The 24,816-nt window shown below is 41.0% G+C and overlaps 1 protein-coding gene across 1 annotated transcript in view; it reads left to right on the top strand.

Moving 5' to 3' along the window:
* The window catches only part of OSBPL10 (oxysterol binding protein like 10), a 377,400-nt gene that overhangs the window by 45,865 nt on the left and 306,719 nt on the right, over positions 1-24,816 (top strand). The gene's annotated exons all lie outside the window — the stretch shown is intronic.

Below are 24,816 nucleotides of genomic sequence, written 5' to 3'. Positions count from 1 at the left end.
TCATTCTTTTTTATGGCTGAGTAATATTCCATTGTATACATATACCACATCTTCTTTATCTGTTCATCTGTCAGTCGACATTTAGGTTGCTTCCGTGTTTTGGCAGTTGTAAATAGTGCTGCTATGAACATTGGGGTGCATGTATCTTTTCAAATTAGGGTTTTCATCTTTTCCAGATATATGCACAGGAGTGGGATTGCTGGATCATATGGTAACTCTATTTGTAGTTTTTTAAGGAACCTCCATACTGTTCTCCATAGTGGCTGCACCAATTTACATTCCCACCAATAGTGTAAGAGGGTTCCCTTTTCTCCACACCCTCTCCAGCATTTATTATTTGTAGACTTTTTGATGATGGCCATTCTGACAAGTGTGAGGTGATACCTCATTGTAGTTTTGATTTGCATTTCTCTAATATTAGCGATGTTGAGCATCTTTTCATATACCTGTTGGCCATCTGTATGTCTTCTTTGGAGAAATGTCTATTTAGGTCTTCTGCCCATTTTTTGATTGGGTTGTATGTTTTTTTGATATTGAGCCTCAGTGTGATCTTTGTTCCCACTGCCCATTCACTGGTGCGCTAATCCATCTACAAAGCTGATTTCCAAAGCACTGGGATCAAACTTCTTTACCATAAGGTTTAACAGCTCTAGTTTTTTTTAGGAGTCTGTAATCACTTATTTCTTTAAATTTAGCGATACAATGAATGTAATTACTCAGAATTCACCTGGCGTGATAGAATGTTAAAGCTAAGAAGATAAATTATTTTTTAACAAATGAGAAAATCGAGGCTCAGAGGTGAAATGACTTACCTGATGTCACACAGCCTGTTTGTAACACAGCCAAGATGAAAACCCAGGTCTCTTAAATTCCAGTTTTGTGCACTTTGCAGTGCTCTGTGCAGTCTAAACACAGTGTGGAGGTGTTAAGGCAGGGCACAAAGAGCCAGGACCTTGGACCCAAACAGACCTGATTTGAATCTCAGCCTTGCCACTTCCTAAATCACATTAGGTAAGTTATTTAAGCATGTTTCCCCCTCTGTAAAACTGATAGAATCTTGTACTGACCTTATAAAGTTGTTGTAAAAATTAAAAATATAAAACACTTAGCATAGGGAAAATGTGTAGTTCTATAAAAAGTAATTATATTTTGAGACCAGTATAGCATAGTAGCGAAGAAAGTGATCTTTGGAGTCAAACACCTGGTGTTTCTAGTTGTAGGACCTTTGGAAAGCTATTTACCTTCTCTGAGTGTTAGTTTCCTCATCTGTCAAATGGGAATAATAATAATACTTGTCTTTTAGGGTATCTAGAAGTTTGAATGAAATAATGTATGAAAAATTCAATGTGCTTGGCACATAAGTCAGAGCTCAGTAACTCAGGCCTCCTAATGGGCAAACCACTGAAGTAAAGAATTTAGTCTAGGAAATATTTTATTAGAAAATAGTATTTTCTTTGCAAAGTGATGAGGTTTGCAAGGAGAGCAGCGGTGATGACTTTTCATTGTCAAAAAAGTGTTAACAGCCACGAAGCACGAGCCATGGGGCTGCCGGGTCTTTACAGTCTTTTCATTAATTTAACTCCCCCAATAACCCGACGAGGTAGGTATCAGAATGCTCAGATGCAGACAGATGAAGTAACTGACCCAGGGTCATCCTGCTAATAAGCAGTTTCATTCGGGTCCAGGTTGCTCCAAGCTCTGTACTATTATTCCGCTGTGCTATTTTAATTCTGTCTCCCCAGCTGAACTGGTAGGAGAATTAAAACCTGAGACTTTGAAAAACTGCACTAGATTTCGATAACCTATTCTAACCACCAAAAACTGTTAGAGATAGCATCTGTACATGGCTTTTATAAAGTCAGGAAAAGCTCTTTTTTTTTTTTCTTTTTAAAATATTTATTAATTTATTTATTTTATTTATTTGGTTGTGCCAGGTCTTAGTTGTGGCAGGAGGGCTCCTTAGTTGCGGCTTGTGGGCTCCTTGGTTGCGGCTTGCTGGCTCCTTAGTTGTGGCTCGTGGGCTCCTTAGTTGTGGCTTGCCAGCTCAGGAAAAGCTCTTTTAATGCTTAACCATTCCACGAAATCTCTTGATTATTCCTAAATGTAGCTCCTACCACAATTGACTTTTAAACCCCGTATTAGTTTGCTAGGGTTGCCATAACAAAATGCTACCACCCGGCTGGCTTAAACAGTAGAAATCTATTTCTCACAGTTCTGGAGGCTGGAAGTCCAAGATCAAGGTGCTGGCAGGTTTGCTTCCTCCTAAGGCCTCTCTCCTTGGCTTGCAGACAGCTGCCTTCTGTGCACACGCATCCTTGGTGTCTCTTCCTTTTCATGTTTTGTTTGTTTTGTGGTAAGAACACTTCACTTGAGATCTAGTCTCTTAACCAGTTTGTAAGCGCAAAACACAGTATTCTTAACTATGTTGTACTCAGAGCTCCAGAACCTATTCATCCTGTGCTAACAGAAATGTTTACCCATGGAGCCACATCTCCCCATTTCCTCCTTCCCACAGCCCCTGGCAACCACCATTCTACTCTCTGCTTATATGAGTTTGACTAGTTTATATTCCTCATATAAGTGGAATCATGCAGTATTTGTCCTTTTGTAGCTGGCCTATTTCACTTAACATAATATCCTATAGGTTCCCCTATGTTGTTGCATATGTGCATATGACAGGATCTTCTCTCTTCTTTTTATGTATAGAATGTTTATTGAAGTATTGTTTGTAATGACAAAAATTGACAACATAAAACATCTCATTTTAAGTTTTTACTTAGACCAAACCAACTATGCTATAGACTTATGATGAAATACTGTTAAATCACATAATATAGCTTCATAGTATGCATAGTATATATCAAAGTGCTATAGTATTGATAAATCTTTACAAACGTGGGATGATATTCACAGGTGTGTTTGTGTGTAACAGGTATATATTTGGAGAGAGGAAAAGATTAGCAAAATGTACACTTAACTGTACAGAATTAGTAAGTTTGATTGGGTTGTAGGATCTTCTTTTTTAAAAGCTGAATATTACTCCATTTTCTCTCTCTCTCTCTGTGTACACCACATTTTGTTTATCCACTCATGTGTCAGTAGACATTTAGATTGTTTCCATATCTTAGCTATTGTGAATAATAATGCAGTGAACGTGGGAGTGCAGATATCTTTGAAATCCAGATTTCAGTTATTTTGGATATATACCCAGAAGTAGGATTCCTGGACCTTATGATAGTTCTATTTTTAATATTTTGAGGAATCTCCATACTATTTTCTATAATGGCTGCATGGATTTGCATTCTCACCAACAGTGTACAAGGATTCCCAATTCTCTACATCCTGGCCAACACTTGTTCTTTTTGGTCTTGTTGATAATGGCCATCCTAACACGTGTGAGGTGGTATCTCATTATGGTTTTGATTTGCACTTCCCTGGTGCTTCGGGATGTTGAGCACCTTTTCACATACCAGTTGGCCATTGTACGTCTTCTGTGGAGCAATGTCTATTCAAGTCCTTTGCCCATTTTGTAATTGGGTCACTTGTGTTTTTGATATTGAGTTTTACAAGTTCCTTATATATTTCGGATACTAATGCCTTATCAGATATATGGTTTGCAAATATTTTCTCCCATTTCATAGGTTGCCTTGTCATTTTGTTATTGGTTTCCTTTGCTGTGCAGAAGCTTTTCAGTTTGGTGTAGTCCCACTTGTCTATTTTTGCTTTTGTGGCCTGTGCTTTTGGTATCAAATCCAAAAAATCATTGCCAAGACTGATGTCAAGAAGCTCTCTCCCTGTTTTCTTTTAGGAGTTTTACAGTTTCTGATCTTACATGTAAGTCTTTAATCCATTTTGAGTTGGTTTTTGTGTATGATGTCCTATAAGTGTGCAATTTCATTCTTTTGCCTGTGGATATTCAGCTTTCTCAACACCATTTGTTGGAGAGACTATTCTTTCCCCATTGTGTATTTGGCGCCCTTGTTCAAGATCAGTATGTTACCGACCTGGGTTCTTGGACTCTTTAATCAATAGAAATTGATAAGAGGCCAGAAGAGGAATTCAGGCAAGGCTTTACTGGGACTCATGCTGTAGCAGGGGGGAGAAAAAACAAGTAACATGTGTCCTTGCTTGCTCCCTGAGGTGGGGTGAGCTGGTTCCTTATATGGGGTGAGGGTGGGGGTGGATTGGTAGGTCAGGCAGGAGGGGTGGCTCAGGTGGTCTGCCCACCCCCTTGGTGGTGCTGTGTGCAGGGGGCATGCGCAGTACCCTGCTTTTGCTCCCGGCACCTCAGAAGTGGCAACTGGATTCTGGCCTTTTTGTATCTTGTTCATAATTTGCCCCAAAAGGCACATGCATGCAGTTATTTTTAGTCCCTTATAGTTTCTTTGTCTTCTGTTGCTTGAGGAGATGTTTGTCCAGGTGCAAGCGCTGCAGCAAAGGGTCCCAGGTCCCAGGTCTCAGCCTGTCTCAAGTTCACCATATAAGATTGGGTTTATTTCTGGGTTTTCTATTCTCTTCCTTTGGTCTATATGTTTGTTTTTATGTCAGTACCATACTTTTAACTTCTGTAGATTTGTATTACATTTTGAAATCAGAAAATGTGATGCCTCCAGCTTTGTTCTTTCTTGAGATTGCTTTGGCTATTTGGGATCTTTTGTGGTTCCATATGAATTTTAGGATTATTTTTTGTATTTCCATTAAAAACGTCATTGGAATTTTGTTGGGTATAATATTGAATCTATAGATCACTTTGGATAATGTGGACATTTTAACAATACTAAGTTTTACAAGCCAGGAGCATGGGATGTCTTTCCATCTATTGGGGTCTTCTTTAATTTCTTTCAGCAATGTTTTGTAGTTTTCAGTATACCAGTCTTTCATCTCCTTCATTAAATTTATTTCTAAACATTAAAATTGGGAGTGTTTTCTTAATTTTTCTTTTGGATACAGTGTTAGTATATAAAAACGCAAGTGATTTTTGTGTGTTGATTTGGTATTTTGCCACTTTATTGAATTCCTTTATTAGTTCTAAGAGTTTTTTTGTGGAATCTTTAGGGTTTTCTACATATAAGAGGGTGTCATTTGCGAACAGAGATCATTTTACTTCTTCCTTTCTGATCTGGATGGCTTTTATTTCTTTTTCTTGCTTAATTGCTCTGACTAGCACTTCCAATACTGTGTTGAACAGAAGTGATGAGAATGGGCATCTTTGCCTTGTTCCTGATCTTAGAGGAAAAGCTTTCAGTTTTTCACTGTTGAGTATGATGTTAGCTGTGGGCTTTTTATTTCTATTTATTTCATTTTATTTTAGAGGGAAGCACATTTTATTTAATTTATTTAATTATTTTTTTTTGGCTGCGCCATGTGGCATGCAGGATCTTAGTTCCCTGACCAGGGATTGAACCTGTGCCCCCTGCATTGGGAGTGCAGAGTCTTAATCACTAGACTCAGGGAATTCCTGTGGGCTTTTTATATATGACCTTTATTATGTTGAGGTAAATTCTTTCTATAACTAGTTTTTTGAGAGTTTTCAATCATGAAAGGTATTTTTGTGGGAGAACGGGGCCTGGGACTTGTATTCCATCATCTTACTAATGTCACGCCTCTTCCTTCTCTTATAAGGACACCAATCCTATTGCATTAGGGCCCCACCCTTTTGGCCTCATTTAACTTTAATTACCTCTTTATAAGCCCTATCACCAAATACAATCATTTCGGGGGTTAGGACTTCAACATATGAATTTGGGGGGGGGGACAGTTCAGTCCATTAAAGAATCCAAATTTTTATCCTCAAAGTAATAAGAGTGTTTTCTATAAATACTTTCAGAAACACTTTGATTGACAAACACAGTCATGAATTTTGTGTCCAAGTCCCCCAAATTATACAATGTGAACGCCAGAGGGAACCTTACAGATCATAGTTAGGTGCCTTCAGTTTTCAGTTGGTGAAACTTAGAGCCAGAATGGGGAAGGGGCTTGTGTGAGGGTCACACAGCTGGGACTCACTGGCACCCATACTGGAACCCAGAATTCCCATGTGGTGCAGGGGTCATTTGATTGCAGTGCACCTGGCTATTTCAAATCTGATTTTATATGTGATATCCTCCCTGCTATTCACCACTTTGAATTTCACCAATGCTTTCTTTATACCTAGGCAGATAGCAACTCAGCTCACACCAAGCACATTTTCTCATTTTATAGATAAGGATGTCTGAGAGGTTAAGTCACTTGCTTAAGGTTCTCCAGCTCGTAAGAGACATAGCCTGAGGTGGATGTAGAGTTGCAGGTTTATGTGCTGGTGAATTGAATAGCTCATGTGTTTGCTCACTCTGAAAGCTGAGTCATCAGCTTCTTTCTCCGCTCCTATTATGACGTATCACGGCAGGTTCAACAACAGACAGCAAAAGAGGGCAACTACAGACCTTCACAGGGCACTGAAAAATGATTCTTTTGTTCTGATTCTTGTGCAAAAAAGGATTGCTGGGGAAAACAAATAATTTCTGCATGGCAGGGCCAGGGCACTTTAAGCAGATGGGCTGGAGAATACTTTATAACAAAAGCACTTTATAGTGATGGTAAAAATATCCTGTCCATGATTTTTAAAAATCTAAACAATGTAGAAAAGTATAAAGGAAGAGTAAATTTTCTCATCTTCCTGATCCATCCCCAGTTGCATTCTCCAGAGGTGATTATTACTACTTTCGTGCATGTATTCAGAAGTGTATTTTAAGCACACGTAAGCACATATCTAATATATATAAATTATAGTGTAGGATAATACTATAGTTATTGTTCAGCAATGTACTTTTTAATCCTTAACAGTACATCTTGACATAGTTTCATATTAATATATGTAGTTCCATTTCATTCTTCTTAATGATGGCAAAATATTTCACTGTAGGAATATACCACGATTTATTTAATTTTTCCTATTATAGACTGAATAATGCCCCCTCCCCCAAATGTCCATCTCCTAATCCGTGGAACCTGTAAATGTTACCTTATTTGAAAAAAGTCTTTGCAGATGTGATTAAGTTAAGGATCTTGAGATGGGGATATTATCCTGGATGATCTGGGTGGGCCCTGCATGACTCACAAGTGTTCTTTTAAGAGAAGTGTGGACAGGGACTTCCCTGGTGGTCCAGTGGTTAAGACTCTGCACTTCCACTGCAGGGGGCATGGGTTCAATCCCTGGTCGGGGAACTAAGATCCCACATGCCACGTGGCGTGGCCTGAAAAAAAAAAAAAGAGAGAAAGAGAGAGAAAGGCAGAGATCTGACACACACAGAGGAGAAGGTGATGTGAAGACAGAGGTGGAAATTGGAGGGTTGTGGCCACAAGCCAAGGAATGCCAGCAGCTGCCAGAACCTGGAAGATGCAAGGGACAGATTCTCTTCTAGAACCTCCAGAGGATGTGCAGCCCTGCTGCCACCTTGATTTTGGACCAGTGCTATTGATTTCAGACTTCTGACTTACAGAACTGTGGAAGAAGAAACCTGTGTTATTTTAAGCCACCAAGTTTGTGGTAATTTGTTAAAGCAGCCACAGGAAATGAATACAATTCCTGTACTGATGGACATTTAGGGTGTTTCTACCATTGTGAAAGTGAGCTATAATGATTAGTTGGCACATGTAGCTTTAACCACTTGTACAATTATATTTGTAGGACAAATTCTATGAAATGGATTATCAGAGGCAAAGGATGTACACGTATAAAACAAAGATTTCATCTGGCCAAAAGAGAATATTTTATGCTACCCAAATGAATTCCAGATACTATATGTCAAAATGTACATCTTTGAGTTTATAGCTTTAAATATTTGTCATAAAACAATAAAGACTGAAACCAAATGACCTAACCACTCAACTCAAGAATCAACTTAAAGAACAGAGTAAATTTGAAAAAATAAAACAAAAGGAAGTAATAAATAAAGACAAAAATCAGTAAAATAGTGAATAACAATAAAACAAAACAAAAATATGATATATATCAGTATAACCAATGTTTTGTCAATATAATTAGTTTGACAAACCTCTAGAAAGACTGAGCAAAAGAAAAGGAGAGAAAACATGCAAACAAACAAATTACAAAGTAAAAAGCAGGAAATCAGATATAATAGAGATTTAAACACAATAAAATAACATTTAAAAATTTATACATAAACATATCAAAAGTAAAAACTGATGGGAGAAGAAATAGGAAACTTGAACAGACTTACTAGTATCTTGAGAAAAAGTATCTCAAAGATCTCTTCCTATGCACATTAAAAACCACAGGCCCGTGATGAATTGGGAGACTGGGATTGACATATATACACTAATATGTATAAAATGGATAACTAATAAGAACCTGCGGTATAAAAAAATAAATAAAATAAAATTCAAAAATTCAAAGAAAAAAAAAACTACAGGTCCATGATGAATTGGGAGACTGGGATTGACATATATACACTAATATGTATAAAATGGATAACTAATAAGAACCTGCGGTATAAAAAAATAAATAAAATAAAATTCAAAAATTCAAAGAAAAAAAAACTACAGGTCCATGATGAATTGGGAGATTGGGATTGACATATATACACTAATATGTATAAAATGGATAACTAATAAGAACCTGTGGCTTAAAAAAATAAAATAAAATTCAAAACAAAAAAAACCCCAAACAAACAAACAAATAAAATAAAATAGAGGAAAACACCCCACAAAAAACCACAGGCCCAGATGATTTTACAAATGTCTCTCAATCTCTCAAGGAATATATCATCCTGACTTTATGTCAGTTGTTCCAAAGAATAGAAAAAGAAAACCTGCTTGACTCATCTTTTGAGTCTAGTATAACCTTGATTCCAAATGCATATAAGGAAAGTAGAAGAGAAGACATTTCTAGGTCTGGGCAGATGTAAGTGTGGTAATTTATAAGTGACATTCACCCAATATTCCAAGTTCTCCTCCAGCTTTCTGGGTGCACAGTAGAATTGAATATATTAACCCGCTTGAGGCTGGGTGGGGCCTCTTTAAGTTCTGACCAATGATTTATGAGCATAAATGGTAGGTTATTTCCAGGCTGGTGAGTTTAATGGCTGGTCTGAGACCCTCTGGTGTCTCTTTACCTTTGTCATGGCAACCAGCAATGTGCGAGGTGGCACTGGCTCCATCAGCCTGGGTCTCTGGATGACTAAGATGAGCAGTTACATCCCTGCTGACCGGTGACAGGCAGATGGCATATCTAAGAACGAAACCTGTGCTATTTTAAGCCACTGTGGTTTGGGGCTTGCTTGTTATTGCAGCAGAATCTGGCCAATGCAATGGTCAACTGATACTCACTCTCCAACCCAGCATTCTTCCAGCAAGCCCATCCGTACTGCAAAACCCGGAAAACAAAATGCAACCCTTTTCAGTCTCCTTTGCAGCTGGAGTTCTTGGTGTGATGAAGTTTCAACAATTAGCTGCACTTGAATAAAATGTAGATGTGCCAAGCGTGGAACAGGCCATCTTCCCACTGCTCTTGCTGTTACTTTGCTTAGCGTGGTCATGGAGACACTACTAGAGCAGCATTTGGGGTCCAGTCGCTAGCTGTGAGTGTTGAGAGGCAGTTTTGGAAGCATCAGGCTCTGGCGTTTGCATTCTTGTGTCCAATCACTAGCTCCTTGGAGTCAAGCAGCTGTCGTGATGGTTCGGCAGCTTCCTGCCCTGTAGGTCACAGCTCCAGGTGGGATCTGGCAGCTGCTCCTCCGTGGCAGTTCTTAGTTCTTCCTCTGCAGCTGTGGCAGTGGAAATAACACCCATGGTCTGTTCTGAGAGTCATTCCTGGACACCCAGGCTAGCGCCTGCTTCACCATCCCTTTTATGACTTTATAAGCACCCAATTCCCTAAATTTAAACTCTTCCTGCTTATGTGACTTCATACATGCAATTAAACCCTGACTAATTTAAGGCCTACCTCACAACTACAGATTCTAAATTAAAATATTAGTTAACTAAATCTACCAGTAACTATGTATATATATGGGTGTGTGTGTATTATACACACACATAAACAGACATATATGTACATAATGCAAGGATGCTTCAACGTTAGAAAATCTCTATATGCAACCGACCCTATTAATTGATTAAAGGAGAAAAATCACAAAATTATCATAATATAGAAAAAACATTTAATCGAATTAAACAACTCATGCTAAAAACTCTCAGAAAATTAATAATAAATGGTAATTTTATTTTCTTGATAAAGGCTATTATATTAACCAGGGTACAGTGAACTGCTACAACAAAAATGTGTAAACAGTGGCCTAAACAAACACTATTTCTTTCTTACTTAACCATCTCACTGTGAACAGTCCTGGTCTGGGGGACAGATGACCCTCTCCATGTCATCATTCAAGTTTCCAAGTTTCTTCTGAGTTATAGTTCCAGCATCCCACAGGGATGTCATTGTCTTTGGTGGAAGCTAGGTGGCTGCCACAACTAGGTTCCAGCTGTTAAAAGACATCACAAAGGAGGCATGGCCAGTGTCTTAAGTTCCAGACCCAGAACGACTCATATCGTTTTTTTTAAAATTTATTTTATTTATTTTTGGCTGTGTTGGGTCTTCATTGCTGTACATGGGCTTTCTCTAATTGTGGCGAGCGGGGGCTACTCTTCGTTGTGGTGTGCAGGCTTCTCATTGCAGTGGCTTCTCTTGTTGCAGAGCACGGGCTCTAGGCACGCGGGCTTCAGTAGTTGTGGCTCGCGGGCTCTAGAGTGCAGGCTCAGTAGTTGTGGCACAAGGGCTTAGTTGCTCCGCAGCATATGGGATCTTCCCAGACCAGGGCTCGAACCCATGTCCCCTGCATTTGGCAGGCGGATTCTCAACCACTGCGCCACCAGGGAAGCCCGACTCATATCATTTTACATTCCAATAATGATAGTTTAGACACGTGGCCTCGTCAAACTGCAAACACGTCTAGGAAACGTGCCAAGCTCTAACTCTGCTGCCATGTGTACACAACCATTATGCACCACTCCAGATCTGCTTGGCTATGCCTACCTCAGTCACTTGCAAGGGTGCCCCTGGTGACAGCTCATGCCATTCCTGGGGCCTTAGACACCTAGAGGTCAGGGGAGAGGACCTGAGAGGGTCACAGTGAGCCACGATCTGGCATTTCTTGAATGCACGCTTGGTGGCAGTGCTGTTTCCACAGTCCAGGGAATCCCCACCTGTGCACTGCCCAGAATGGACCTGCAGAGACTCTAAGTCTCCTTGAAGCTATTGAGGGGGATGAGGGATGAATCCAAACATGAAGGAGGTTAAGGCCTTAAGGGGCTGACCTGCACCACTGGGAGATAGAACATGGCAGGATACAGCAAAAACAGTGCTCCCTTTTCAACTGTATCAGGTGGTTCTGTGCCTCAGTCATTTCACACAGCCTCTCTGGAGACATGCTTCAAAGTCCAGGCAGCACTGTTTGAAGCTGTTTCCAGCCTGGGAACGTATTCCCTGTTTGCTTTGCCCCTTTTCTTGCTTTACTTCCTTGATTTGCTTCCATGGGTTTGCTCCTCTCCCCAGTAGAGTGTTAGCATTTAAACTTTACCTTAGGTTCCATTTTCTAGGGAAACTGGGCTGAGACACCAAAGCCCACAGAAAGCATCTTACACTAAGGGACAATTTTAGATGCATTCCCTTAAGATCAGAAATAAGGCAGGGATGATTGATATCACCACTGTTGTTCAACACAATACTGCTGGCTCTAACCAATGCAAAAAGACATAAGAAAGAACTAAAAGGTGAAAGGATAATAAGGGAAGAGATAAAATTGTCATTACTTGTGAAAGATATGCTCAACTGTATAGGAAACCCAACAGAATCAATAAACAAACTATCAAAATTTGTAAAGGTTTAGCAAGGTCTCTAGAAAAAAGACCACCTTACAAGACTCAATAGCATTCATTCCTTACACTAGTGATAAACAACTATAAGGTATAATAGAAAGTGTATCTTTCATAAGTACAAAAAATATAAAGTATCTAGGAAGTAAGATATCAAGGAGGTACTCAAAACCTCTTTGGAGAAAATTTGAAAAACTTAAAAAAATAGAAAATGATCTGAATCAATGAAGAGACAGTCCATAATATTGGACTGGATGATTTAATATTATAAAGATGCTTATTTCCTTCCAATTAGTAGTCTATATATTCAATGCAATCCAAGCAATATTCCAGTCGGATTTTTTTTAAAGAAACCCTACCATCTTCCTATAAAATGTCTAAGGAAAGATACACGTCCATAAGGATACATGTCACTAGGTTCACTTTGAAATAGAAAAGCCAGGCTTCATCTTCCCAGATATTAACACACACTACAAAGTAACAGTAACAAGAACAGTATGGTAATCATGGATGAACAGACTGGCCCAATGGAACAGAACAGAGAGCTCAGAAACAAATCTTTGTGTACAGGAGAACTTGATAGATGGTAAAGTTGACACAAATCAATAGAGAAAGGAAAAAGTACCTTAGTATTGGAGAAAAATAAAATTGGGTCCTTACCTCACTTCATTTATAAAACTGGACTGCAGATGGACTAAGGTGCCCTGGAAAGATAAAAGTATAAAGTTAAAAGAAGGGACTTCCCTAGCGGTCCAGTGGTTAGGACTTGGCCCTTCCACTGCAGGGGGCACGGGTTCCATCCCTGGTTGGGGAACGAAGATCCTGCATGTCACACAGTGCGGCCAAAAAATAATAATAATAAATTTAAAAAAATAAAGTTAAAAGAAGAAAATGTAGGAGAGTATCTTTGTGATGGGAGTGGGGTTGAAGGATTTCTTAAGCGAGGCCCAGAAAATACAAACCAAAAGGTGAAAAAGTTAAATGGGTTATAGTACATACAAATTAAGAATTTCTTTTCTTTCTTTTCTTTTTTTTTTTGACTGCGCCGAGCGTCTTTCAGGATCTTAGTTCCCTGACCAGGGATCGAACCCCGGCCCTCAGCAGTGAAAGCACAGAGTGCTAACCACTGGACGGCCAGGGAATTCCTAATAATTTATTTTAAATATGATACAAGTGACAAAATTGACAGTTGTCTTACAGGGAGATTTTTACATCATCAAAAAGTGACACAGAAATACAATCTAGATTATAAAGCAAATCTAATAGAAAAATGCACATAGGGACTATCTAAATGGCCAGCATTGCTCAACTTGGTTATGTAACTGAGAAATGCAAAATAGAATGAGATACCACTTTACAGCCTCTGGGGTGGCAAATGTTAGCATCTGATGATTCCAAGCGTGGGTCTCTGGAGAGCAGTGTGCCTGAACTTAGGGATGCTGCATACACCCCATGACCCAGCCAGCCCACTCCTGGGTGAGGACTCCTGGGTGAGGACTCCAGAGAAACTTGCTCACAGCCCACAAATGGATGTGTCCACGGATGTTCATCTCAGCATTCACCTGGTACTGGGCAGGTGGAGGCAACCAGGCTTTTAACAAGAGGAGGACGGAATAAGGACTATGGAACAGATCAACCTATGGGGTAACTTTCAGCAGTTAGGTACTATAAACTTGATATCCAGGTGCATCCTGGGCAGATCTTATTTACTTATTTATTTAACTGAAGTATAGTTAATTTACAATGTTGTGTTAATTTCAGGTGTATAGCAAAGTGATTCAGTTATACATACATATATATCTATTTTTTCACATTCTTTTCCCTAATAGGTTATTACAAAATATTGAGTATAGTTCCCTGTGCCATGCAGTAGGTCCTTGTTGGTTATCTATTTTATATATAGTAGTGTGTATATATTAATCCCAAACTCCTAATTTATCCCTCCCCCCCCTTTCCCCTTTGGTAACCATAAGCTTGTTTTCTATGTCTGTGAGTCTATTTCTGTTTTGTATATAAGTTCATTTGTATCATTTTTTAAGATTCCACCTATAAGTGATATTGTATGGTATTTGTCTTTCTCTGTCTGACTTACTTCACTTAGTATGATAATCTCTAGGTCCATCCAGCTTGCTGCAAATGGTATTATTTCATCCTTTTTTATGGCTGAGTAATATTCTATTGTATATATGTACGACATCTTCTTTATCCACTCATCTGTTGATGGATATTTAAGTTGCTTCCATGTCTTAGCTATTGTACTAGGCAGATCTTAAAATCAGAGTGTTGACTGAAAGAAGCAGATTCAGATCCATGGACAATATGACTCCTGTATATTTTAACAAGGATACCAACATATGCAAAAGTACTTATCAAGTCCATTAAATCAGAGGAGGAGGGGAGAGAATAGGGGTGGGAACTGGAGGGAGAAAATAAAATAAAATAGGAGACTGATGTAGATGCTGTGAGCTGAGGATTATAATTAACTCAATTTCGGCACCTGTTTTCCAAAAACCAATTTAAAAAATTCTAGCCGTCTTTTATTTTTTGTCTATAATATGCCCTGCATTGTTCTAGGGCCTTGACACACTTTGAAGCAGTTGTTTGTGCGTCTGTTGCTCTGCGAAGCTTCGAGGGTCTGGAGAGCACCCATGTTCCCCCCAAACCCCTACCCTCCATTGTTCCTTTGGTACCTGGCACAAGCAGGTGATAGTTTTGTTGAATGAAAACTCAGAACACTTTGGAAACCAGTTTATACGTCCCTCAAAAGCTTAGAAATGTAGAAAAACCAAAGAATGTGGCGCTTAGAACCAAGATTTTCTAGATCTGCATATTTTCAAGGCTCGAGGTTGGAAAGCAGGTCCTGTTTTTGGTGTTTGTGTTCTGTCTCCCCTGACTGGTTCCCTGTCTGCTCCTCCGGGTCCCCAGCTACCCTTTCTCTCTGGGCGGGAAAGTCAGCTGACGGTGGCATTGTTGTGCAATCCTTCCTGGTGGTAGAAGTGAGAGGCCAGGAGTTTGCCTATCACAGCAATAGTCCAGCGAAGGCGGGCCAGGGAACTGTGCTCTCCTGCTTCCACCCCTCCTTCCCCGGGGTGGGGTGGGGGTCGGGGGGGGGGCAGTGGGGGCGGGCCCACACTGCCCTCGGGGTAAAGTCTCTACCTGACGTTCCAGATCTGCTCAGCCATCCGGCCTCAGCCTTTGCCACTTGAATTGGTACGATCTGCTTCTTTAACCAAGAGTACAACCATGGTCACGCTTTCCAGCTTTTTAAATTCAATAATAAATGATTTTAAATAAAACAGTTAAAATTAAAACTAAATAAGGGAGTAATCAACAACGCTTTCTTTCTTTCTTTTTTATTTATTTTTTATTTTTTTAAACTTATTTATTTATTTATGGCTGTGTTCGGTCTTCGTTTCTGTGTGAGGGCTTTCTCTAGTTGCGGCAAGTGGGGGCCACTCTTCATCGCCGTGTGCGGGCCTCTCACTATCGTGGCCTCTCTTGTTGCAGAGCACAGGCTCCAGACATACAGGCTCAGTAATTGTGGCTCACGGGCCCAGTTGCTCCGTGGCATGTGGGATCTTCCCAGACCAGGGCTCGAACCCGTGTCCCCTGCATTGGCCGGCGGATTCTCAACCACTGCACCACCAGGGAAGCCCTCTTTTTTTTTTACAATCTTTATTGGAGTATAATTGCTTTACAATGGTGTGTTAGTTTCTGCTTTATAACAAAGTGAATCAGTTATACAGTTATACAACGCTTTCTTACGCCTGTCTCCGGAGGCGTCACTTTGTAGCAGACACCAGCTCCACCGACCTTGGGCCTGCCCCTCCCTGCTGTGCTGTAAGTAACAACTCCTTTATCTCACTGTTTCAAACTCAGCTGTTGGCAGGGTGAACAGGTTGGAAAGCACTCTCAGCATTAACCCCCGTGCTCGGAGTTTCCACTCTGCCTCTCCAGACCCATGATTCTCCCTTCTCCACCCTGCTCTGGGCCCTGGAAGGCCCACCTCTCCAGAGAGCATCCGCAGGCTTCCTCCCCCTCCTCTTCTGATTGGGTTCAGCCAGTGAAGAGACAAGCAGGAGAACTAGCCCGTTTCACTGTGCAGTCTGTTCCCTCCCAGGACCTGGAATGATACCACCCACTGCTGAATCCAGGTCTCTCCTCGAGGCCGCCTTATGTCTCTGTAGCACTTTTATCTCTGGAGTCTCATTGTCCTTCCCTGCAACTCAGCCTCGGTTGAAGGCCAGCCTTGTTCCCCTGAATGTTCTCAGGAAGTAGGATAGGACGGTTCAGGGCAAAGTCGACACAATGGCTCTACTTCCTCTTCAAGGATCCGCTTTGCTCCATAACCAGGTGCCTTAGGAAGCGGAAGCCCCGTGCAGCCTACTTGCCTTTCACTTGGGCATATATAGGAAGAACACGCCAACAACCCTTCCCTGAACAAAGAACACACTCTCTAAGGTGACTGTGCGTTCCACCCTTCGATGTAGGAGAGTCTGGTTATTTTATACCGTCTGGTATAAATTAGATATTATATATATTATATGTAATTATATATATATATCTGGTATATATTATATACCAGACGGTATAAAATAACCGTTATGTGCCTCCCGCCCCCACGCCCCTCTCCGTGTACTAGGTGTACTGTTGATTCACCTTCACCAACACCACCAATTCCTCCAGTGTGCCACCCTCTCCATCTTAACGCCTTTGCCCAAGTCCTTGCTGTGCGGTAAGGTAACCCCCCCCCCCTTCATTTGCCCAACTCCTGCTTTTCCCAGAGTGGGGTCTGCCTCGTGCAGGCAGTCTTCCTTAACCTAACTTACGTCTAAAGTAAATCCCCTAATTCAACACCTTTCCGCACTATATTGTAATGACCTGATTATCTGTGGCCCTCACCGAGACATAAGATAGTAAAAATTATCACAGACTTTTAAAATCTACCTGGCCAGTCATCAGGCTAGGATGAAAGATACAGATAAAATCTGTTCCAAAGTTAACAAAAATTAATATCTCTCTCAAGGACACTGTAGCTATAGAGTGTTACAACAACTCCCTTCTTAGAGTGAGTACTGTTTTCTTACTGAAGAATTTTTTCTCTAAAATCATAGACTATCAGAAACTTTGCTGTCTGGAATTATGTTAGTTAGAATGAAGCATCCACCACAAAAAAACAAATGATAATTATGTGATGTGATAGAAATGTTAGCTAAGGCTACGGTGGCAATCAGATTGCAATACATAAATGTATCAAATCAACATGCTGTGTACCTTAAACTTACACAATGTTATATGTCAATTATAATAAGAAACGTTTAAAAAAGTGAAACATCCCACGGTGGGGGGTGGTGGGGGTGTCTAAGTCGTGACACAGAGAAAAGCCTCATTTACAAACCAGGTGCAGAGCTTACAACCCAGGTGCAAAACTTTGGATAAGAGGTTTCTGAACACAGTATTCCAACACTATCATAACTTTGTTTCCAAGTAAACAGGTCCCTGGGTCCACTTCCAGGACTTACGATAATACCTTAACACACAGCCCTACTTTGCTTTGAGTCTATCAGTATACGGCTTCATTTAAATTTCACCTAACCACCATTCCTTCCCCCTGTCCTATAACTCTCTCTTTTCCTTTGTTTGGTGAGACCCCCCTATGAATCCTCTGATGTGCACTCCCTCTGCCATACGTCAATGAACCTGACTTTGTCAGTCTGAGGTTTGTGCCTGGTGGTCTTGGGCTGATTGAGACAGCAATTCATCACAGCACCTAGAACACAGGATAAGAGCAATATCTGTTCAGTGGGTGAATGAGTGAGTGACACGTTCCCCTAGATAGACTAGTGTGAGCCAAGAAGTGTCCCTAGGCCCTAGCCAACTTGGATGGTTTAGATCAGGATTTTGGAGTCAGGGCTGCATCTGAATCCCAACCTGCCATTTACTAATTATGTGAGCAAAACAAGTTTCTTACTTCTCTGGGTCTCAGTTTCCTCATCTCTTAAAGGGATTATTATTATTATTTATTGAATATAATCATCCCTCTGTTACAGAATTGTTGTAATTATCAGAAAAGATTGTACAAAGATTGAAAATGGACAAAAGAGGGACTTCCCTTGTGGTCCAGTGGTTAAGAATCCACCTTGCGATGCAGGGGACGCTGGTTTGATCCCTGGTCAGGGAACTAAGATCCTACATGCCGCAGGGCAACTAAGCCCAAGTGCAACAACTACAGAACCTGCATGCCGCAATGAAGAGCCTGCACGCTGCCACGAAAGATCTCACGTGACGCAACTAAGACTCGACGCAGCCAAAAAAAAAATACATAAATATTAAAAAAAAATGGACAAAACAGACTGTTGGGTGTCCTATCAGGGAGTGCTGGCCATTGTTTAGGGAACTTCTGAGATATGTTTCCATAGGGGCATGCACATTAATTGACTTGCTGTTGGCGAGACTCTTTTTAAACCACTCTCTGAGGGTAGAAACTAAGTTGAGAAAACTGATGGTTCATAGTAATGCAAACGGTTCCTGTTCATGGCAATGCCAACTAATTTTGTCTGATAGAGAATATAAATCTCTGTAATTCCAATTCTTATTTGAACCAGTTTTAACATCTTACCAGTTTCCTATAATTAACGAGTTGGATAAAACCTTTGACACGTGTTCCTTTCACATGTGTACCTGAGTCATGATTTTACCTTTTGAGATTGTAATTTAGTATCATGAAGAGCAATGATGGGTGTAACATGCTTCCTCTGCTAGAGACCCTTGAGAAGTGGCTGTGATGATTATTTCATCGGCACACTGAGATAGGAGACAGCATGTGCCAACAGAGCAGCAAAGGCATAGGGAAGGGGTGAGGAAGGCGTAATTCTTTTTTTTTTTTTAATGTACTAGATATATATTTAATTAATTAATTAATTTACACATATCTATTCTTTTTTTAATAAATAATTTTATTTATTTATTTATTTTGGCTGCATTGCGTCTTCGTTGCTGCGCGCGGGCTTTCTCTAGTTGCAGCGAGTGGGAGCTACTCTTTGTTGAGTTACGCGGGCTTCTAATTGCGGTGGCTTCTCTTGCTGCGGAGCACGGGCTCTAGGCGCGTGGGCTTCAGTAGTTGCAGCACGTGGGCTCAGGAGTTGTGGCGCACGGGCTTAGTTGCTCCGCGGCATGTGGGATCTTCCCAGACCAAGGCTCGAACCCGTGTCCCCTGCATTGGCAGGCGGATTCTTAACCACTGCGCTGCCAGGGAAGTCCTATATCTATTCTTTTCCAGATTCTTTCCCGTATAGGTTATTTACAGAGTATTGAATATATTTCCCTGTGCTATACAGTAGATCCTTGTTGATTATCTATTTTATAAATAGTAGTGTGCATATGTTACTCCCAACCTCCTAATTGGAAGGGGTAATTCTCTTGGGACACCTTCTGGCTGGATGGATAAGCTTGCCCCTCATCTTAGGTGTCTCTTGTTTTCAAGCACAGAACCCCACCTGGAACAATGGTGGGGAGCTCATGCCACCAAGCATGGGTGGAATGGCCAGGCTTCAGGAAGAACAGACACTAACCTGGATCTGAGGGCATCTTTATTCAAGGACCCCCAAGGGATGTTTTCTCTCCCTCTCTGAACTCTGCCTGTTTGTTGGCTTGATTCTGTATTCCTGCCATGGACCTTGTCCACACAGCCAGGAACATGGCTGCCAAGGCTCCCAGAACCCACTCCCCAAGGCTGCCACCAGGAAAGAAGGATGGTCTCTCCTCAGTCCCAGTTCCATGGCTCTCCAGGGAGGACTCTGAGTGGTCTAGTTTGACAAGCTGTCCATCTTAGAGTCTTCAGTTGTGACCATGTAAGAAAAAGGTCTTTGCCATGTGAACCACCTGGCTGGAGACAGGGTGGGAGCAGTTCCAGGAAGAAGAGAGAGATGCTGAGCAGAGAAGGTGAAATGTTGGAAACTGGAGTGTAACATACGTGGAACTGGCATTGAGGGGGGACAGCTAACAATGTGAAAGGAGGAACAGTCAGGGTAGGGGCTGACACACTGTGCTGAGAATAGTGCCATGATTTTGCACAGAAGATGTGGAAATACCTGCAGAATGAGTGAGATAAGCGATGGGCTTATATAGGTGTATTCATTACCCTTCACACGTGGGTCAGTATGCTGGCCTCCTTACAGGTGTCAGTTAGCCCTCACAGAGGCCCTCTGGAGAGGTATGATTGTCTTTACCTCCACTCAGTTTCGGATAAGGAAGCCCACAGAGGTCATATAGTTATTGAAGTAGCAGAACCAATTGGAGGCAATTTGATCCTAAATACCATTTGGAATGGACCTTTGCTTTTTTAAGCACATATTATAATATAATATAAGCTTGGACATGACTCTGATCTTAATTTTCCTCCTTTATCTCAAGTGCTAACTCACCTGAGCAGAATGACCATGCCACAGTGAAGGTGTAGGGAAGGGAGGGAGGCTGGCACTTGTATAAGACCCAGGAAAATGAACACCATTTACCAGGTACAGGAAGAAAGCCTCAAATAGAATAACCTGGTACGATTAAGGAAGGCGGAATGAAGGCTGAAATTTCTGACAGGGAGATAATCTCCCCACAAAGATAATCATGAGACCATGTGACTCAAACCTTGAGGAACGGCCAGGGTCACAGCTCTAGATGTTTAAAAGGAAAACGAATTAGTCTTGAAGAGGCCTCTCAAGAACATTTCGGCACTGACCTCAGGTGAGGGAACTGAATGATCCCTTTCATGCCCTGTCTTTAGGGCCGGTTCTGTGACGGCAGTAAAATTATTTAGAGTCTGATTGGAGAGTTCCATTATAAAATAGAGTGCTCTGTGGGTCTTATTTCCCTGGGTGGTGGGTGTGCCTGGGAAAGGCAAAGCTGTCAGGGTAGTGATCCTATTCCTGACACCAGGGTATAGTTGAGACAGCCAGATTTTCTGAACCCCATAGCAAGATAGATGAAGGGCTAATGATTTTTTAAAATGATTTTTAAATATCTTTTTGGAAACAACCTCCTGGGGCATAAATAGGTAATCAGATTTATTGAAAAGAAAGAAAAAATTGGGGGCCATGTCATCACCGTTGACATAGGGGAACCTAGTGGGGAAGGGGCTAGCAAGGCAGAGCAAATGATACTTTTGCCCGGTGCCACACCCCAGGTGACTACTGCAGCCCGGGTACAGCCTGTCCCTGGAGTTAAAATAATGCCATCAAGAGAGCAGAGGGGAGATAGCTGATCAAGACTGTAAGTCCCAGAGCAATGCTGACAGCAAAGCAGGACCAAAGGAAAAGTAAAAATTAGGCCCTCACCTGGAGATTATCATCCGTATCTGACTGATTTGAATTTCGCAAATTATGCCCCTCTTTTTTCTCTTTTATGCATCTTCCTCAAACTTGCATTTTCTTATGAATGCAGGTTAGCTAAATAGATGTTAAAGACCCATTTATTCTAAAGTGTGAATGACTACCCAAAGCTGATGGGTACTCTGATGTGGAAAAATAAATTTTATTTATCCAAAAGAGTTGAAAAAAGAACTGAGATGGTTGGAAACTCTCCAGTAATGGTGGAGATCTACCATAACCAAAGGGGGAAGAACTCTATAAGGACAGAAAAACCAATAGACATGGGCTATTAAGGAAAAATCAGGAACAGCAGACTAGAGCCAAACAGGGAAGGGGTGGAGTTCCCAATATGGACTGAATTAATGGGTAGCCAATTGGAAAGAACAGCTTTAAAATAGGAAATCCAAATTACCTTATTTGTCATTTATGTATCAAAAATCCTTGGAAAATATCCAATGAAAGAGATAAGGTGATTGGAAATTGCTTTTGGGTTCTGCTGGTGACAGAATGAAGTATCTCAAGCCATGTGATCCCAAATTAATATACTTGTTAAGTTCTCTTTCTCAGTTGTAAATAAACCCAGTGCTTGGGGACAACTCTCTGCCCAAATTCTGACTGTTAACAATTCTCCCGTGCCAGCAAGAAATCAACTGACTCAGTGCTCATGTGGAATATTTTGTGAGTAGTTTTCATTTGACGGGCTGAACCACCAGTGGTGAGGTATGCTGATGGGGAGTATAACTTGATGGTGAGGACATTTTTTCTCTCTTCCTTTTCATTTGGGGGAGAAATGCTGAAAGGAAAACAAAAACCCAAACACACTCTCTCATTTTTTGGTACTTTACTATTCACAAAGCATAACACAAAGTATCTTATTTGAGCCTTAAAACAGCATCCACATTTTTCTGATGAAAACATTGGGGCTCCAAGAGAGAGAGTTGGTTCCTTGCATGGCAAGGAAGAGGCAAAGCTGGATGCACATTCAAGTCCACTGGACCCCAAATGCCACTAAGCCCCAGCCCTTCCATCTCCCATCCCCAAAAATTTGTTTGATGAAATGTGTTGTAAGCAGACTATCTGATGTGGAAAGCAAAATACAAAATTCTCCTTGTGTCTGGCGTCTGCCAATTCACTAACTCCTCTCTGTCTCTAAAAATGAATGATGTTCATAAATGATCATAAGACTACTAGAACTTAAACACTGTCTATTGCAACTGTAATAGTCATACTTATGGGGCTCTGCTAGGCATATAAATCGGGCATGCTTTTATAGCCAGAAATAATTTACTGCATAATGTCTGCCAGTAAATTGGAGCATATGATGATCCTAAATGTGTCTTGTCAGGAAGTAAACCATTCAACTGTAGAAAGGGCACGATATCTGTAAATAAAGGCACCCACCTTTGCATCAAGATGAATCTCCACGATCATCGCCTTCTTTCGGGCTTCTATCCCACTGTGAGTGGGGAGCCTTGTGGGGAGAAGGGGAGAAGCCCTTTGATTTTCCTTAAGTTCTCCAAGATTCACAAGCTCCCTGTTACTTGGAATGAAGTTCTCACAACAATGAGCTTTCTATCTCCTGTCCCGAGATACTTGTCAAGTTTTTGTTTGTTGTTGTTGTTGTTTTAGGATATTGAGTATAGTTCCCTGAGCTATACGGTAGGACCTTGTTGTTTATCCATCCTATATATACTAGTTTGCATCTGCTAATCCCAAACTCCCAACCCTTCCCTCTCCCATCGCCCCTCTTGGTGACCACAAGTCTGTTCTCTATGTCTGTGAGTCTGTTTTTGTTTTGTAGATAGGTTTATTTGTGTCGTATTTTAGATTCCACATGTAAGTGATATCATATGGTGTTTGTCTTTCTCTTTCTGATTTACTTCACTTAGTATGATAATCTCTTGGTCCATGTTTGTTTGTTTTTATTTATTTTTTAAATTCTGCACTCTCTGGAGAGGAGTATGGGATCTCTCTATTCACTGCTTTTTGGTCTTTTGCTTCAGGCAATTTTGTATTCTTGCTTCAGTAGTTTCAAACTACAGAAATTGACCCGAATGTTAGGATTAATCCAAAAATAAACTTCAATACACGGCAGTTGCTTGTCTCTGGAATTCCTCTCTTTCCCTTGACTGGGTAGTACAAAGATACATTATAGATTTCCAGTAGAGTGGTCTTTTCTCTTTCTAAACTTTAGGAAAACCAATTCTTAGATCTGTGGATAAAAGCCTTAAGGTCCACGAACCCCCTTTCTTCCTTGGAAATTTATATCTTAAAAAAATTCTTCAGATCAGAGCATAGGCTGGCTCATATGTAGAGGTTGAGAAACCCTCCAAGTAAAACAACCCACAATCATGTCGTTGTTCTCTTGCATGGGAGAGCAGAGAGAAATCAGTCCTCCCAGCAGATTGCAGCAAAAAGAATGTTACAATTCTCAGTTAAATTTAAAATGTTTCCTTGGACAGATGTTTTTCTTTGTAGGAATGCTACATTGTTTTTTTTTTTCATTTTTATGTCTCTGGAATATTTTGCCTATTTCAGTAATCTGCCCGTCTGGTTATATGGGCTCAGCCACTGGGAAGTTGGCATAACTATTGTGCAGACCACTTAAAACTGAATTGAAATGGACTCCAGTGAAGGACGTTCATCATGAGACTGGGGCTCCTGTTCTACCACCAGCTCACAGGGTTACCCTGGGGAAGTCTCTTCCTCTTTCTGGGTTTCATTTTCCTTTTCAGGAAAATGCCGAGATTGGCTTCGTCTTCTCTTTCCAGCCCTTCATAGAGCATTTGTCCGGTGTCGAGTGGGAAGGGGGCGTGTCGTGGATGGTCATTAGCGGTGGCTTTGTACCACAGGTACCTTAAGCATTCGCTGCACATGTATTTCACTGCATCTTTGGACGGGGGTTTTCTATGGATTTCTTTAAGCTGGGGTATTTGTTTTGTGGCCTTTCAGGAGCCTCAACATTGTTGCAGAACAAATGAATGTCTAGATTGTTTCTTCCTTTAGCAGTAGCACAGCTGGCATTCGTATTATGCTTTTAGTTTATAAAGAATTTTCACATTTGGTGTCTCATTTAGATTAAGACACTCACTGAAATGTAAACGGAGGATAGTGTATAGAAAAGACACTGGCATTCCTTCCTAAAAGGTCTGAGTAGGGCTTCCCTGGTGGCACAGTGGTTAAGAATCCACCTGCCAATGCAGGGGACACCAATTCGATCCCTGGACCGGGAACATCCTACATGCCGCGGAGCAACTAAGCCCGTGCGCCACAACTACTGAGCCTGCCCTCTAGAGCCCGCGAGCCACAACTACTGAAGCCCGCGCGCCTAGAGCCCGTGCTCCGCAACAAAGAGAAGCCACCGCGATGAGAAGCCCATGCACCGCAACGAAGAGTAGCCCCGACTGGCCGCAACTAGAGAAAGCCTGTACGCAGCATTGAAGACCCATTGCAGCCATAAATAAATAAATAAATAAATAAATAAATAAATAAATAAATAAATAAATTTTAAAGAAAGAAAATGGTCTGAGTAATATCAATCGATCAATAAATAAAAAGGTCTGAGTAATATCACCTGGGAAACCTA

Source organism: Balaenoptera ricei, chromosome 11 (genome assembly GCF_028023285.1).
Source record: "Balaenoptera ricei isolate mBalRic1 chromosome 11, mBalRic1.hap2, whole genome shotgun sequence".
Classification (NCBI taxonomy): domain Eukaryota; kingdom Metazoa; phylum Chordata; class Mammalia; order Artiodactyla; family Balaenopteridae; genus Balaenoptera; species Balaenoptera ricei.
The sequence above is the reverse complement of the archived record's forward strand: the minus strand, read 5'-3'. Positions and strand labels throughout refer to the sequence as shown.